Source organism: Erinaceus europaeus, chromosome 20 (assembly GCF_950295315.1).
Source record: "Erinaceus europaeus chromosome 20, mEriEur2.1, whole genome shotgun sequence".
In the NCBI taxonomy this organism is placed as follows: Eukaryota; Metazoa; Chordata; class Mammalia; order Eulipotyphla; family Erinaceidae; genus Erinaceus; species Erinaceus europaeus.
Window position 1 is genome coordinate 55594830 of NC_080181.1, and position 17079 is coordinate 55611908.

Here is a 17079-nt window from a genome sequence, read left to right on the forward strand (position 1 = left end):
AGTGCTGCCAATGAGCCCACCAGTCCCAAGGTTCAGATTATAGCTGTCTTGCTTTCACTTGCCTTCTTGTCAAACAGGCTTCACCTAGCTGTTAGCACTGTGTTGGTGTTCTCCTTGTTGAGATGTGTGTTCTTAGAAAGATAAGCTCTTGGGCCCAGGAGATTGCTCAGAGGGTTGAGTGAATGCCTGGTCTTGGACTTTATCACATGAGCGCAGCAAGGCCCACAGGAGACCTCCATGGATGGTGGGGGCAGTGCTGTGGTATCTCTCCTTCTCTCCTTTATCTCTCCCTCTGAGAATATATAAAACTGGACTAGGGAGGCCACTCAGCAGTATTGCACATGCACTCATTTAATTCTTAATGGGAATTAAAATATTGATAACTGGGGCTTGGTGCTGGCACAAAGACTCCACTGCTCCCGGCAGTACACACACACACACACACACACACACACATATATATATATATATATATATATACATACGAGAGAGAGAGAGAGATTGAAAGGGAAGCAGGGAGATAGAAAGGAGAGACATAAAATAAATAAATAAAATAAATAGAGAAATAAATAAATAGAAGAGAAAGAAAAAGACCACTCCAGCACTGCTTCAAGACTTGTGGAGGTTTCTCTTGTGGAGACCAGGAACTTGAACCCAGGTCCTAGTGCATGAGAATGTGCGCATTCTACTGGGTGTGCCCCAGGGAGGCTTTTTTTTTTTTTTTAGAAAGGGAAACTATTGATACTCCACACACACATACACACACACAGTGGTTCTTAGAACTCCCTGCCACTATTAGGTTGACCCAGAAGAAATGTCTTCTCTGTAGATAAAAAGCAGTTAATGTTGGTCATTTCATGTGGTTCTACCCAATGAATGCATTTTACTCCCATCAGTCAGCAGAGAGGGAGCCACCCACCCCCTTTCTTCTGGAGCCCCAGAAAATTTTAACGACTCTGTGCATTCTGTAATTTTATTATTTGCAGCCTAGGGTTTCTTACATGTGTCATACACTGCTGAGAAACCTCCCTGGGCTGACTTTTTTTTATTCTCTAGAAGTAGGGAAGAGAGGTGTGAGAGGGAGAAAGTCACAGTACCTCTCTGTCGTCCATAGTGCTTCCATGGTGCCATGGGTGGTACTCCCATGTGGTGCTGGGGCTCACACCCAGGGCCTTGCCCACAGGGAGGCAATACTTTCTAGCAAGTGAGCTCTCTCCCAGCCCTGCACTATGAGATTCCAGCCATCCTATTTATTTTACTCTGTATGGCTTTGGTAAAGTTATTTCAACTGAAGGAAATAAAGCACCCCAACCTGGGAGAAGACCCCAGCAAACCCCTACCTCAACCTGCTTTCAGGGTCTGGAAATGTGGGACCATTCAGATAGCTTTTTCCTCTCCCCATCCCCACTGTTGTCACCAGGACTTCACCACTCCAGGCTGAACTTTTCAGATAGAAGAAACAGGAGAGAACAAATACTGAAAATAACTTCACGATACTGAAGTTCCACCCCGTGCAGTGGGAGCTGGGCAGGAACCTGGGCCTCGTGCAGGACAAAGTGGGCACCCTCCCAGGTGAGCTATCTTGCCAGCTCGGAGGACTTTGACACTTTTTTCTTGTATTATTATTATTATTATTATTATTATTATTATTATTATTATTTCTCAGAGCCTGGGAGATGGCACCGGGGACTCTCAAGCCTGAGAGTTCCATCCTCGGCATCACATACTGTAGAATGATGCTCTGGTTCTCTCTCTTCCTATTTCTCATTAGTCAACAGATAAACAAAACTTTTTGAAAAGATTCTCCAGGGCAGTTCAGATACCCCAGTGCTGGTGGAGACCAGTTCCCACATTTTCGGTCCACAGAGGCCTGGGCATGGGCTTGGATGCCTAGACACTATGAGGAGAGAGAGAGAGGAGGAGGAGGCGGCAGGGCAGCTGTGAGCTCCTGAGCTCTGAATGTGTCTGCCTCCTGCATTCACTCCAACACTGTCAGGGTGTGAGTCTGAGGCGGCCTGGGGTGGGTGTGTGTTTTTTTGTGTCTCCATGTCGGTGTCTGGCTGTGTGCACGTCTGTCTATCTATGCATTCTCTCTCGGGGCACTCAGTATGATGGGGGCATAGTAAAGCACCCCGCTCCCACCCCCACCCCCAGAAGTCTCAGGGAGAGTGATATATGTGGAGAAAGAGGGACTTAGACGTGTGTGTGTGTGTGTGTGTGTGTGTGTGTATGTTGGGGGGGTCCTTAATACTTTCATTGTGCAGCACCACAGGCAAGTGTCGGGCCAGGTGTGGTGTGCGCCTGGCCGGGTGAGTCCCATCTGCTGTCACTGCCGTGCCCACCGTCCGCAGGGAGCCTGTCCCTTTGCAGCTCGCAGTCTCCTCTCTAATTTATTAGCTGGGAAGGAGGAGAAAATGAACTGGTGCCTGAAGACAATGGCCAAGACAGCAGGTCCCACCCTGTGTGTGCCAGCACCTCTTCCCCCAGACTCTCTCCACACCCGTTGCAGCCCAGCCTTGAAGTTAACAAGCGCCCCAGACCCCTCTCTTCCAGACACATCTGTCCACCCCTATGAGCACATGGGCAGCCTCCCAAGGGGGTGGGTGAGGCCTCGGAGCCAAGGCTCCTATATGGTGGCCCAAGAGACACAACCAGGCCCCTCAACCATGGCAGGGAGGTGGGGACAGGGGTGGGGGCCTCACCTCTGCATCCTGGGACTTCTCCTCAGCTCCCAGCCAGGCAGGGGGAGGGGAAGGGGCCCAAGACAGCTGCAGGGCTGTGTTAGTAAACACTTTGCTGGGTTCCCATTTTCTTCACTACCCCTCCACCCTTCTCCACTCCCGATGCCCCATCACCCCCCACACCCCTAGCATCCCCTTTTCTGTGGCCTGCACAATGAGCTCATTGTCCTGGGTGTGATTTGAATAAGGGATCTGCGGGCCTGTTCCCAGCATTGTCCGAGGGGCTGGGAAAAACCCAGCACAGGCAGGAGGACCAGACCAGACAGAGACAGATGCCTAAATTAGCAACAAAGCTTTGTGCCCGTCCCGGACAAGGGCTCGCCTTGTTTGCGTGGACTCGAGGGTGTGGAGCTGGCCGGCTGCTCACATGTCTCCCCATGTTAATTAGTTTTGCATGCATGTCTGAGAAGGTGCCAGGGGAGCTGTGTTTGCCTTTCCCGGGTGGCCATGTGCCGAGTGGGGCTGAGCCTACCTGGGGGCCAAGCACTGGCCACCCCATCTTGCTTTGCTGACTTTCCTTTTTTGGGGGGTGGGGACACTAGCTTGGTTTTCAGGGTCCCTTGCACTCCTGCCCTGCCCTCTTGGAAAGTTGGTTAGCTCTGACTGCTGGGAGCTCACTGGCTCCCACCCAGCCTGGCCACTGCCTGTCCATCTGGCCGTCTGTCTCCTGACGCAGGGCCCCCAGGGACGGGGCAGCAGAAGCGTCCAGTCTGGGTTCTCCTCCGTCCCTGGCCAGATGGCCGGTCTGCTTATCGCATTACGGAGTCTCCTGGCCCCAGGCCCCCGCTGCCCCTACTTGGGTCAGGATCTTGTTTGAGGCTTGGTAGAAGGAGCCCCTTTCTGGGCCCTTCTGCAGGCCTGGTCCCAGCACAGGGAAGGGAGGCCCTGGAAACAGTTTACGTCCTTGCCATGGCTGGCTTTGTGACCTCGGTAAGTCATATGCCCCCTGCATCCCACATGGCCAGAGTTAGTAGGACAGTGAATTCTAGAATCTGGGGCCCAGCAAGAAGAGAGTTTCAGAGGATGGCTTCAGTGCCAGCCCTGCAGACCCTGGTGGGTGGGCCCCTGTTCTCAGAGCAGGAGGTCACTAGGGAGCAGCAGGCCCCACCAGCAGCAGCCCAGACACTGAGGGGTCTTCTCCAGCACACCCTGCAGATCCTGGCAGTGGAGCTGGCAGTGGCAGCCAAGGGAGGGAGAGCCTTCACCCTATCACCTGTCTCCCTGTTCAGGCTATGACCTAGGGGAGTGGAAATCTGCTCAACAGAACCCTGGCAGGCACTTGGGCTTTGGTTCTAGCTCCCCACAGTCCCTCACAGTAACTCTGGGAAGTGGGGTGGGGGACACAGAGTGAGTATGGTCCCTCTTCTTCAGGGAGAGTGGTCTGAGCATTCCCTGGAGCAACCCTCATCCATCTTCTGGGTCAAAGGCCAAACCTGGGACACCCGGTCCACTGAACCCTGGGCCACACCTCCAGTCCCTGCCAAGAGTGGGGCAGAAATGTCATTCCTTAGACTTGTGGGGGTTCCACTTCACTCACTGTGTTTTAACTGATTTGGGTGTTTGGGGTCCCGGAAATGCTGGGGTCCTTGGACAAAGCTTCCAAAGGTCTAATTCCTTCCAGGCCCTTCTTGGCCAGCCCTCTTCACGTCTGGGGCTTCTTTCTGCCCTCTCTCAGGTGTTCTGGAACATGCCTTGTTCAAAAGTGCGGAGGGTGACCTCACAGGTCCACTAGGACTAGCCCCAGAGGGCCCTAGGAGACCCTCCTTCCAGACTCAGCTCTGTCCCCACCATGCCTGCCATCAGTGTCCTCTCCACACCTTGCCATTTCTCAGAGCCCCTGTCCACACCTGTTTTCTCTCTCCTTTCTGAAGCCTGCAGTCCTGAGTCAGCAGCTCAGAGAGATGTTGGAACCCTAGTTGAGGCAGGGCAGAGTCAGGAGCACACTGTAGGGTGGGGGAGCTGCCCATGCACTTCCCAAAGCCCCACCCCCAGCCTCCCTCCCTCTCCAGGCTTGAGCTGCCTCAGCTGTGTCAGAGTGCCTTAATCTGGGGGCGGCTGGCAGTGGCTTTAGGAGGAGGCAGGGGCTCTCAGGAGTCACAGTCTGCTGGTGGAGCAGCAAGCAAAGCCCGGGAATCTCATTCCAGGCGCAGCTCCCTCTGAGGCGCGGCAGGTCAGGCATGGAGCCTGCTGTGCTGGGTACCCTGCTCTCTCTGCCTCCAATAAAAGTTCCCACACGCAAGGCTTTCCAGCACTTTCTGCAATAAGGTTGTATCATCTGGAAGCTGCCTCACCCAACCCCAGCCCCCAAATCCTCTGGCTCCCTGTCCCAGCTAGGAGGAAGCTTCTAGAAATTGCAGGTATGTCACCCACACCCCTTTACTTCAAGAATGTGCTGGTGGGTCAGGTCTGGATTTGTTCTGGAGCAAAGCAAGGATGTTGGGGAGCACATTCACCCTGATACATTGGACATCCATGAGGGAGCCTGGGGAGGAAGGGAACTGGTGCAGGGAGCACTAAGCACAGGTCCAGGCAGTTCAGAGGGGATCCTCAGAGCTGAAGGGGGGTGCGGAGAAAGGGATTCTGAGGCCCACTAGAGCCCTGCTTCTGGATCCACTATGCAGCCAACCCTGAGGCCCCCCCCTCTGAGCAGTGGGGCCTGGAGGCCCTGCCTGCAGGCCAGCCACGGGTACAGCCTTACTTGTCCCCCTCCCTCTGCCTTCAGTACCAGGCAGGTGTGACCTTGAGGCATTCAAGGTCAGATTGAATAGCTTTGATTTAACCCTGCACACTTGCCCCTCTGAGAGCCAGGGAGGGGAGGGCACAACTAGGTTGGGATCCCTCCCTGTCTTAGTGCCTTTCTGTTCTGTTGCACGTCTGTCTACCAGCCAGCACAGACTGCTCTGGAAGGTGCTTTCTGCTGAGGCTGAGGGCACAGCCTCCCCAGTCTCCAAGCCTGCTGAGCAGGTGGGTCCTGCAGGCACTGGGCTCCCCCACCTGGCACAGCAGCAACAGTGAGCCAAGGGTCTTCTCAGTCCTGAGTGTCGTCTCCCCTCCACCCCCTGGCTGCAGCTCCACCACCCAGGTCTGGGCCTGAGCTCCTAGGGGTGCTACCTGCCTGTTGTACCCCCTTCTTTTCAGGAGTCTTGTGGGTTGGGACATGCTCTCAGCCACCTCCCTTCTCTCATCACCAGCAGGGGGAAATCGGTGACTTCTGCCACTTGGCATGGGGTGTGCAGGTGTGTTCTGTCATCCAACCCCGGGCTTCATAAGCATCCCTAGACATGTGATGGCTCTGGTCTCCCTTCTTTTTGCCTCATTGGGTGAACCTCCTGCTTTTGAGAGCCTCAGTTATCCCAGCAGGAAGGGGAGACTTGGGTGCAGATGGAAAGCAGAGACTTGGGCTCAAATTCTCCTTTCTGCTGAATGATGGTGTGAACCACCACTCTCTCTCTGGACCTGGAGAAGGAAGGATCTCAGGGCCCTTTAGTGCTGATGTTTTACAATCCAGCTCCAAGCCCAGGAAAGAAATTCATTTCTTCTGTGTAGCCCCTCCCTGCCAGCCCCCCAGCCAGGCAACCCTGCCACTGACACAAGTGTGGGCCCTGGTCCTTTTCTAATCACTGACCTGGGGCCAGTCCTTAGCCTGTATGAACCCCACCCCCTTTCCACCACCATGGTCTGCACAGTGAGGCCACTATTCCCAGTGTCTGTTTTATTCCTTTTTCTTTTCTTTCTTTCTTTATTCATTTTCCCATTTTGTTGCCCTTGTTGTTTTCTTTTCATTGTTGTTGTTATTGATGTCGTCATTGTTGGATAGGACAGAGAGAAATGGAGAGAGATGGGGAAGACAGAGAGGGGGAGAGAAAGACACCTGCAGACCTGTTTCACTGCTTGTGAAGCGACTTCCCTGCAGGTGGGGAGCTGGGGGCTTGAACCAGGATCCTTACGCTGGTTTATTCCTTTTTCTTTTCTTAGAGGAAGAAGAATCAGGAGGGGGGAGATAGTGAGAGACCAGCACTATGACAACACTCAGGAAGCTTCTCTCCTGTACGTAGGGACAGGTCCTTGTATATGATAACCGGTGTGCTCTAGTGGGTGTGCCACTGCCTGTTCCCTCCGACTCTGGTTCCTGTTTCCATAAGACGACTAAGCACACCTTTCTCTTATGTATAAGAGGCTGAGTTCACCCCAGCACCAGAACACAGGGAAGTATCTTGAGGCTGTAAGCTCTTTGACTTTCACAGCTGAACCAGAAGCCCCAAAGGTCACGGACACCTGCCCTTGTCTTTCCTGACCCCTGACCCTGAAATTTCAGGTTTTTCTGCCTGGAAGGATCGAAGCCAGCTGGCCAGCTCCTCCCCCAGCCCCAGGGATCTGCATACCTACTTTCAGCCCTAATAATACCTGAATGGCATTTATAGGACACCTTCCTTCCCCAGAGAATAAAACTCCTCCTCACTATTCTCTCTTCTCTTTAGGTTGTCCTGTGAATGTTCGTCCTGCATGATGGGACAGCCTTTTTCCAGCTTCTCTGAAAATGGAGACAGAACAGCAGCAGCAGGTTATGGGAGTGAGTACAGAACCCTTCCGCCTAAGACACAGCCAAGATCCTCAGGATTGAAGAGCTGAGGACGGGGAGACACAGCCACAGTCCTGAGGAGCTGCAGTTTCTGCTGGCACCAAGATGGCCCCGGGAGGAGGCCCAGGCGCTGTCGGACTCTGCTCCCAGCCTTGTCGGTCAGACCTGGCAGGGCACCTGGAAATACATGCCCTCATTTGTCCCAGAGAACTTAGCCTGCTGGCGGCCATCTCCACCCTCCTCATACCCCTGGCTCCCAGCAGACAGAAATTTCTCCACTACCTGCATTTCCCCCTGAGCACAGAGGGAAGCCCTCTCTGAGGTTGCCCAGGCTGGGGGCTCGAGCCTTCTAGGAGTTAAAGATTCCCTGTCCCCAGCTGTCCTTCCCTTGGTGCTCTTCTTCCTCCCTCCTCCTGCTCACAGCAGGCAGGGCCTGGACCCAGGAGCCAGGCTGCTGTGCTGTTGCCAGGGGAGCCGGGAGGCAGACCCCAGCTATGCAGGGAAAAGGCCCAGCCTGTCAAAGTGTCTGAGATGCTCGCCGCTGTCCCCATGCAGCTGGGCGCAGACGTGTCTCTGCTCTTGTTCTGTGCCTGAGAATGGCGAAGCTCCATGAGGTTCAAGGGCAAACTCACTATTCATTAGTCAGGGGTTCTTGATGTCCCGGCTCTCCCAGGGATGGGTGTCTCCCCTTTCCCCTTTCCCTCCTGTGACACATTCCTGGGTGCCATCCTCCTCCTGCCCCACTCCCTACAGAACCCCCCCCAATAGGCTCCCCCCAAAGGGACCAGGTGGAACAGACAATAGCCACAGGAAACCATTCAGAAGGGAGCCCCAGTCACACTGGCAATCCACCTGCATGCCCTGTGGGCCCCTCTGTCCTCTGAGACTGGGCAGCCCTGGCCGCCAGGCTGCACAAGTCTGGATGACAGGAAACCAGTCAGCACTGCTGGGGCTAGTCTACAGCCGTCCCCACAGGGCCCTGGCCGGGGCTCACCCAGTTGGCTTTCTTGTGCCTGCCAGTGACTGGATTTTAACACTCGAATACTGTTGGTTGGAAAGTATAAATTGTATGCTGTTTTCTGAAATGTGGCCATACCAGAGTGGAAGGGCAGAGATACGTGGTCACATACAAATAAATCATAGCACCAGGCATGTATGGTTATGCTTGTAAAGGGAGTATTGTACACATATTCATGGTAGATATGTAAAAAGAAGTGTATCCCAAGAAGTGTGATGTAAAGAAATGGAGACAAACCCATTCATTTTGGGGGATAATCTCACTTGGGCAACTTGGGAAATAACTCAACTGACAGAGTATCAGAGTTGCATGCCTAAGGTTCCCAGTTCGATTCCCAGTTCGATCTCCAGTACCACATATACAGGACTGGTGTTCTGACCTCCCCCTCTCTCTGCTCATATCTATACATATGATGAACCAAAGGGAAGAAAAAAATAATTAACTTAGTGGATTTCTGTGTATGAGCAGGTGTGGAAGGCTGATCAGTGCGTATTGTTGAGAAAACTGAATAAATTGCAGAAAATGTGGTAGAGTTTGGTCTTTGTGTCTTTTTTTTTTAATTTATTCCCTTTTGTTGCCCTTTGTTTTATTGTTGTAGTCATTATTGTTGTCATTATTGGATAGGACAGAGAGAAATGGAGAGAGGAGGGGAAGACAGTGAGGGGGAGAGAAAGACAGACACCTGCAGATCTGCTTCACCGCCTGTGAAACGCCTCTCCTGCAGGTGGGGAGCCGGGGGCTCGAACTGGGATCCTTAAGCTGGTCTTTGCACCTTGCGCCAACTGTGCTTAACCTGGTGGCGCTACTGCTCGGCTCCCTTTTTGTGTCCTTTAAGGTAGTCTTAAGTCTGCTTGTACATGGAGGTTTTGGGAAGATCCAAATTGGAAGACTCCCACTGGGATAGGGGTGGACACCCTCTTTGGTACTGTTACATTTTCTTTCCATGAGTGTGGAATCCTTTGAAATATTGGGGTAGGGGGGTTGAGTACATGCCTTGCTCTATGTGAGACCCTGGCACTGCATGGGAGCACCATGGACAGCACCGGGGAAGCTCCATGAATGATGGAGCAGTCATGTGGTATCTTTCCTGTTTCTATCTTTCTCTCACCCTCATAGAAGTAAAAGAATGAAAAATAGATGTCCCAAGGAAACTGCTCAGCTGTTTGTAAGAATCCTGGTTCATGGGAGTCGCAGAGCACAAGAACCAGCTTAAGGACCCCAGTTTGAGCCCCTGGCTCCCACCTGCAGGGAAGTCACTTCATAGGCGGCGAAGCAGGTCTGCAGGTGTCTTTCTCTCCCCGCCCCGTCTTCCCCTTTCCATTTCTCTCTGTCTTATCTAGCAACAATGACATCAATAATAACTACAACAAAAAGTTTTAAAAAGGGCAACAAAAGGGAATAAATAAATATTTTTTAAAGTAAAAAAAAAAAAAAAGAATCCTGGTTCATTACCTGGCACTGCATAAAAATTAAAATTTGGGTAGGGCATCCACAGAGATATGGTGAGGTTGCAAGAAAAGGCATCCGGGAAGCCCTGCTGCTGGCTGTTTTCAGGCTCAACAACATCAAGGCCACCAGTGACAGGGTGCCAGGGCTTTGCCCAGGCATGGTAACTCTCCAGTTTCAGATTCCTGGTTGGTTTGTCCCTGGCTCTTCAGCAGGGAGGGGTGGAGCTGGTGCCTGGCAGTGGTGAAAAGGGTTGTTCCTTTACCTTCAGGAGGTGCCCCTTGGGGAAGGGGCCCTAGGAAGCCCCCTCTCCTGGCCTCATGGTGCCTGTATCTGCTGCCCCACTGAGGTGCCAGCACTGCGGGACAGATTTGGCATCCAGGAAGAGTTGCTGGGGTGTGAAAGGCATAAGCAAACATCACAGCGCTGACCTACCTCATGGCTACCCCTCCTCACTTCACCACCAGAAGACAGTGGTCCAGCAAGTGCCCCTCAGGGTCAGCACAGGCGTTTGTGGAGTCTGGTATCACCTGCTAAAGCCAGGAGGGTGGGCTCTCCACAGGGCCCAGTGGCCTGGGAGGAGGTGGGGCTCAGGGCCCAGGAACCAGAAGGGTCTGTCTGGGCAGGAGATAGTCACCCTAGGCAATATGGAACAGCAGAAGGATGAGGAAAGTGTTACTAGAGACTGGGAAGGCACAGTGGATGGAGTGCAGGACTTGTAGGCATGAGGCCTAGAGTGTGATCCCCACTGTGATCTGTGGCCTCTGCCAGAGATTGATCCTAATAGTAGAAAAGCAAATGTTAAGGACAACCGAGTGTGTGGAAGGGGGACTGTGGGACCTCATGGGGTTTTCCTCAGCTGCTGATCCCCTTGTCACCTTTATTTTACAGATGAGGACATAGGGGGCCAGAAAAGTTAGAGGTTTCATAGCTAGTAAGTGTCAGACCTGAGATACAAAACTCTCTTTGATAGATACTTATAATCTTGTAAACCATTATCAAATCACTAATAACAAAATAATAGATAATAAAAGGGTTTTTTTTTTTTTTGCTATCCAGAAAAGAAACATGATAACAGTTTGAAGTTAACTTTTTGGAAGTTTTTATTTCACTTAAAGTTTTATTTCACTTAATATGATTTCTTCAAGCTCCATCCAAGATGGGCTGAAAACAGTGAAATCACTATTTTTAATAGCTGAGTAGTATTCCATTGTGTATATATAACACAACTTGCTCAGCCACTTATGTGTTGTTGGATACCTAGGTTGCTTCCAGAGTTTCACTCTCAGACAGAAGTTGAAAAATAAGATCAGAAGAGAAAACACAAGTAGAACCTGAACTGGAATTGGTGTATTGCACCAAAGTAAAAGACTGGGGTGGGGGTGGGGAGAATACAGGTCCTGGAAAAGGATGACAGAGGACCAAAGAGGGGTTATATTGTTATGTGGAAAACTGAGACATAGTATGCATGTACAAACTATTGTATTTACTGTGGACTGTAAAACATTAATCCTCTAATAAATTTTTAAAAAAAAGAAAGTTCTTTATTATTGAATAATATTGTGTTCTGGATTTAACAATGTGTCATGTAGTTTTTAAACTATGGATAAAAGTCAAAACAAAACAAAACCTCTCCTGGATTCTCAAGTGTGGGCTGCCAACTCAGAAGAGATTCTATTGGTGTTAGTGTGGCCACTGAGAGAAAGGCCCACAGAGCACCAATCCCACCTTGCCAAGCCTCTCTCAAATAGTCCACTGCTGTGGGCCCTCCTCCTACACTATATATGCCAACAGCTGCCTACAGTGTGCCCAGCCCTAGACGGAGCCGTAGATTAGGCAGAGAAGACTAATAAAGCTGCCTACTGGTTGGAGCCTTTGGTTAATATGGCATGGCTTCCAAGATTGTTCAGCTGGGCTTCCTGGAGGCAGTAGGTAGGAGGCAAAGATGCCTTCATCTGGTCAAGGCAACCTGAGTAGGCACTGTTGAAGCAGAAGGCCCAAAGTCTTCACCTGGAGGAGGTGGAAGTGGGTGGGAACTGTGGGAGGGTCTTCTGTTAGGAACAAGATTTCCCCAAGCAGGCAGTCAGCTGAACTCCTGCAGACTTTGCTTCTTTTTCCGGGGCCTCAGTTACCTGGAAGCTGTCCTGACTTGGCAGGGTATCTGGGAAGGCTGAAACTGCAGGTATAGTAGAAATGGGAGACAGGCGTTCTACCTAACCAGCTAGAATCCCTGGGATTCTTCCAAGGTCAAGCAGGACCCCCTAGATGGACAATACAAAAGGAAGGCCTCGACTTATCTTGAGAACCCCCCAGTCCCACTGTCCCCACCCCCCAATAAAGTTTCTTTGCAAAGTCTTCTATGACTCTGGTGAGTTTTGGGGGGTGGGGGAAGGTATGGACAAGGGGAGCAGAGGCGAGTCACACTGTGTGTGCAAACCTGGTGAGGGTGGTGAGGGTGGAAACAGAAACCTCCAAGGTCAAGGATATGGCAAGTCTGACTCCCTGGGTTAGAGTCCAAGGGAGAGTCCTTTGGATTAGGAGATAAGACCAGCTGGTTGGTTTACCTCTGGCCTTGGGGCTCCAACCATAGGTATTAAAGGGACCCCCAGAGGTTTGGGGCTGCTAGGCAGCCCCCAAGTTCCAAGTCTCCATCAGTGTTAGTCTATGCCATTCTCACGGTGACCCCCACATCACTTCACCCCACTGTCCAGACTCAGAAGTAGTGGAGGCTCAGAGAGGTTCAGAGATGTGCAAAGGCCCAGGACTAGAAAGCTCCGTGGCAGAAGGTGTATGTGCAGGGGTTGCTAGCTACGGCTTTCTACGTGTGTGTAAGACCACAGTCTTCATTCTCACAGGCCCTTAAGCCCCAGACTACAACCAGTGCTGCTCGTGGTGCCAGGAGCTGCTCTCCACACCATCTGAGCATGGCTTGGTCTGCATGGCTGGGTCCAAGGATGACAGTGAGGCCGAGGGTCCCTTGTGGGGCACAGACACTATCGCTGAGCACGGGGCCAGCCTCGTCCGCCCTTCCCCGACCCCCTGACCGGTCCTCCCCACGCACTGCAGCCAGGCCGGCTGGGTTGGGCGGCACTGAGCGCCCCTCTGGCCGGTAGGCGGCGCTGCCCGGGCTCCGGAGCGGAGCAGGCTCGCGCCCCAGGTCCCCGGGAAGAGCCGGGACCCCGGGCGGGAGGGAGAGGGCTGGAGCGAGCGCGGCACAAAGAGCTTTTTATTCAAATTTGTTTAGAGTTTCTCGAATTTGCATGAAAAATGTGTGAGAAAAGCCAGCTCCGGTGACCTCATCCGCACCTGCCATTAACGTTCAATTAGCCGCTGAATAGCGGCCGCCGACGCGACGTGCAGAGAATCCGGGCGACCCGCGGGCTCCGGCTGGGCTGGCGGGCGGGGAGCTGTGCGGGGGCGCAGGGTCCCCCCACCCCGGCCGCAGACCCAGGGAGCTGGCGGGGACCCCCGCACAAACACTCGCGGCCGGGGTGGGGTGGGGCGGGGCGGTGCGGGGCGGGGCCCCGGGGCATCTGGGGAGGCCCGGCTCCCTCCCGCGCAGAGGACGGGGTGCCCCAGCCGGGGGGCCGAGGAGCCCGGGTCCCGGAGCAGCGGGTCCCCTGCGGTAAGCCCCCGCCGCCACCTCCCGGACAAAGTGTCAAGTGCAAGTTCAAGTTCGGGGCCAGGCCCTGCGGGGGGCAGGGGGCGCCCAGCCTTGCCCGGCGCCTTTGTTCTCCCGCAGCCGCCCCCGCCCCCGCCCCCGTCTCCTCCGCCCGGTCCCGCGCCCCCCTCGGGGCCACCGGAGGGTCTGGGGCTCCGGGCGGGGCAGGCGCGAGTCCAGTCCGCTGGAGCCTCCCAGGCCCTGCAGTCCCGGCAGCGGAGCGAACTCGGTCGGACACACGCTCGAACCGAGGTAAGAGCCCCGGGTGGGGTTCGCCCGCACCCCTGCGCCCCGCCCCGCCTCGCTTCTGCGGCGGCGCGCTGCAGGGCCCCGAGGCTGGGCCTCCCCGCGGGGCCTCCGGGGGGCGCGCTCCCGCCCCGCTCCAGCCCCCGTCCCGCTCCTGGGCTGAGGGACCCCAAGGGCACCGCGTCCGCGCCCAGGGCTCCCCGTGACAGCCGGGGTGGCCGGCCTTGCCCCTGGACCGCCAGCGCAGTGCTCTCTCCAGGGCTAACCACTGGGCCCCCCTTGCGCATCGCTAGCTCGGGCTCTGGCTGGAGGAGCCCCCCAGTTAGAATCCGACTCCCCAATGCTCGGGATCTTCCTGAAGAGCTGGAGAGACGTGGGGGTGGGGCGTGGCTGTAAGGAAGAATGGGCGGTGAGAAGCCCACCCACCCCACCCCCACATCACATACACCCCCTCCAGCTCCCAGATGAAGGCCTTGGGTCAGAGGGGCGTTCGCTGCGACGGGACCGAGTGAGCTGTGACTTGCGGACAGTGTGGAGCAGGGGGCTCGCTTGGGACCCTCAGTGTCTGTCCGGCTCCGCACTCTGCGGGGACAGGTGTCGGCTGGCACCCCACTCACACAGCGCACAGTCGGGCTCCCAAACCTCGGACCCGTCCTCTGGAGCTGCTCCCACCTGGGGCTTGACACAGTTCCGACTGTGAGATGTGGCTTCTTAATTCACGGCAAATCACAAGTGACCATTGAAAGGGGGAGGTGGAGAGGGCCTTTTTCCTAAGTCATACCGACTTTCCTTCCCTACCCTACTCCTCTCCTCCTCTATGCTTTTCACATTTCTCCATTCTGGGATTTTACTCTTGCTCTGATGTTTCCCTCTGAAAAGTCCAAGGGGCTCCTCCCTCAGGACGTCTCTCCAGATCCCCACCGACACAGACACACAGATGAACACACGTCTCTCCTCTCTCTTAACACCTCCAAACTGTCCTTCAGTCTGCATATTAGATACTCAATAAACGAGATTATTTCTAAATATTTAAAATTTTAAATTATATTTTATTTATTACTGGATAGAGACAGAGAGAAAATTGAGAGGGAAGGGGAGATAGGGAAAGAAACAAAGAGATACCTGCAGCCCTGCTTCACCACTCGTGAAGCGCTCTCCCTGCAGGTGAGGACCAGGAGCTTGAACCCAGGTCCTTGAGCATTGTAACATGTGTGTTCAACCAGATGAGCCACCACCCAGCCCCAGGTTTTTTTTTTTTTTAAGTAGAAAACATCTGGATTTTTAAAAGCATGAGGATTGAGATATTTAGGTTTTGTTTTTAGAACACTGGTAGGAACTGAAGTCACATCTGGAGGCTGTTCCATTAGGTACATGGTCTTACGCACAAGTAAGAGGCAGCGGGAAAGCTGGTCTCCTGTAATCTGTTAAAAAGAAAGGAGGCAAATTCTGTGCAAACTGCTTTAAAATGTAAAGCAGCAGAAACAGCAGGAGTGACCTTCTCAGCCCCTTTAAGGCTTTGCCCTTCAACTAGGTGCTTGGAGGGGTTGGGGGTGAGATCCCAAGCCCTCACCAACCTCCAGTACTCCGGCAAGACCTCTGCAGGCCACCAAGAATTTGACTAAAAATGGAGAATGTGAGCTACCTACATTCATCACTGACTTGTAGTGTCAAGCCCAGCCTGGAAAAATGTTTGCATCTTTTTAAAAATGGAAACCAAAATGTTTGGGGTTTTTTCTAAACAAAAGCAAGAAAAAAAAAAAACTGCTTGCTCTAGATCTTTCCTCTTTTTCATCAGACTTCCAGCCTGAGTTCTGATCTTTCCCCCTGAGTTGTGACATCTTGGACAAACCACTATTTTTCATCCTTATAACCAAGGTTCCCGATTCAAGGGTGCATAGAGGGGGGAGGTTTAAGGTAGTAATTTGCAAAGGCAGACGGAGAGAATGCTTACTGATTGATTACATATATGTAGTTTCCCGAATACAGGGATGGGTTTCCTCTTTAGAGAGGACCACCCTGGGGATTTGAAGGTGTTAGTTATCTTCAGTGTCCCATCAAGAAGGAGGTCTGAGAAGACCTTGAGGTTGGAGTGGTTTAGACTCAATGTGCCTGATTGTCGGCAACTTCCTATCTTTCTTCCTCTGTAAGTCTCTGGAATGGTCTCCAAAATCACACTGCACATGGATTCTCTGGCTTTGCCTGTTACCCAGAGATGGGGAGGAAGCAGAGAGAGGGGTGGACAGTGCCACATTCAGGGCTGCATGTTCAAACTTTGGTTCTCTTCTTTATACACTGCAAGACTTTTGCCAACACTCCATTTCCTTGTTTGTAAAATGGCCTTTCAGCCGGCATCCTCACCTCTGAGTAAAGATAGAAGATGAACAAGGCCAGTGGTTTCCAAGAGTGAAACACTTTTGTTATTTAAACAGCAACCACCTTCAATGACAAAGTAACTGTCACTTTGCATTTAAAAGAGGCCCTCCCCCTCAGAAAAGGAGAACCAACCCTCGCTGGTGCCTTAACCAAGCAGGCAGGGCTGGTCTTGTAGGGACTAGGACTCCTTCCTTTCAGCAGGCTCCGGTTGTCCTGGAAGGCGACGAATGAAATACCCTTCGCATCTTGACTCCCTCGGAACCTAATCACTCAGGTGTGTGTGGTGGGAGTGTGGGGAAGAAAGAGCCTGTGGAGAGTTGAGAGAATCTGAGTCTGAGAAGAAGGCTCTGGCGTAGAGATATTTGAGATGCAGTATTTTTCTCCTTTAGTTAGAGAATGGTGAGTAGACTAGACCTTCACGCAAACCTGACGTGGTTCGGGACCCCTCACTCACTTTCCTTGAGTAGATAGCTATGGGTTGAAGGCTTGCTCTGGGCCAGGCAGTGCTTGAGGCAGGGGATACAGACGCCTCCTCCTTGGAGAGCTGGTGTGTGTGTGTGTGTGTGTGTGTGTGTGTGTGTGTGTGTGTGTGTGTGTGTCTGTGCGTGCACGCGCGTGCGAGTACAGAAATTGGCAGTTCTGTGCAGGACAGCCCTACCCTTTTCAGAGCAGGATCCCATGGGTGGAATAGAAGAGGGAGAAAGAGAGCAAGAGATGGGCCCAACTCCTTCCATGTTCACAAAGGAAGGCTGAGTCTGAAAGGAAGGAGACAGCTCAGTGTCTAGGGCTGGGCTGGGGTATTCTGCCCTCTTGGACTCCACCCCTAGAGTGCTGGGACCCAGCAAAGTGAGTTGTGACGGTGAACTCCAGGGACCCAGAAGACTGGGAAGTAGAATCTGGGTGGCTCACTGCCCCCAGTGAAGCTGCGTGAAGCTGCAGCAGGCGTGTCTCAGGGTCTTCACACTTGTTAGCTCAGGTGTTGTTCTGGGGCCAGCAACACAGGCACCAGGACCCA

The 17079-nt window shown here is 53.1% G+C and overlaps 1 long non-coding RNA gene across 1 annotated transcript; it reads left to right on the forward strand.

The window, feature by feature from the left end:
- The first annotated feature begins 447 nt into the window (after window positions 1-447).
- Window positions 448-8868, forward strand: LOC132534875 (uncharacterized). Its single transcript, XR_009546620.1, has 2 exons — window positions 448-1572; window positions 7220-8868. It is a non-coding gene; the product is annotated as an uncharacterized LOC132534875 (long non-coding RNA).
- The last annotated feature ends 8211 nt before the right edge of the window (window positions 8869-17079 follow it).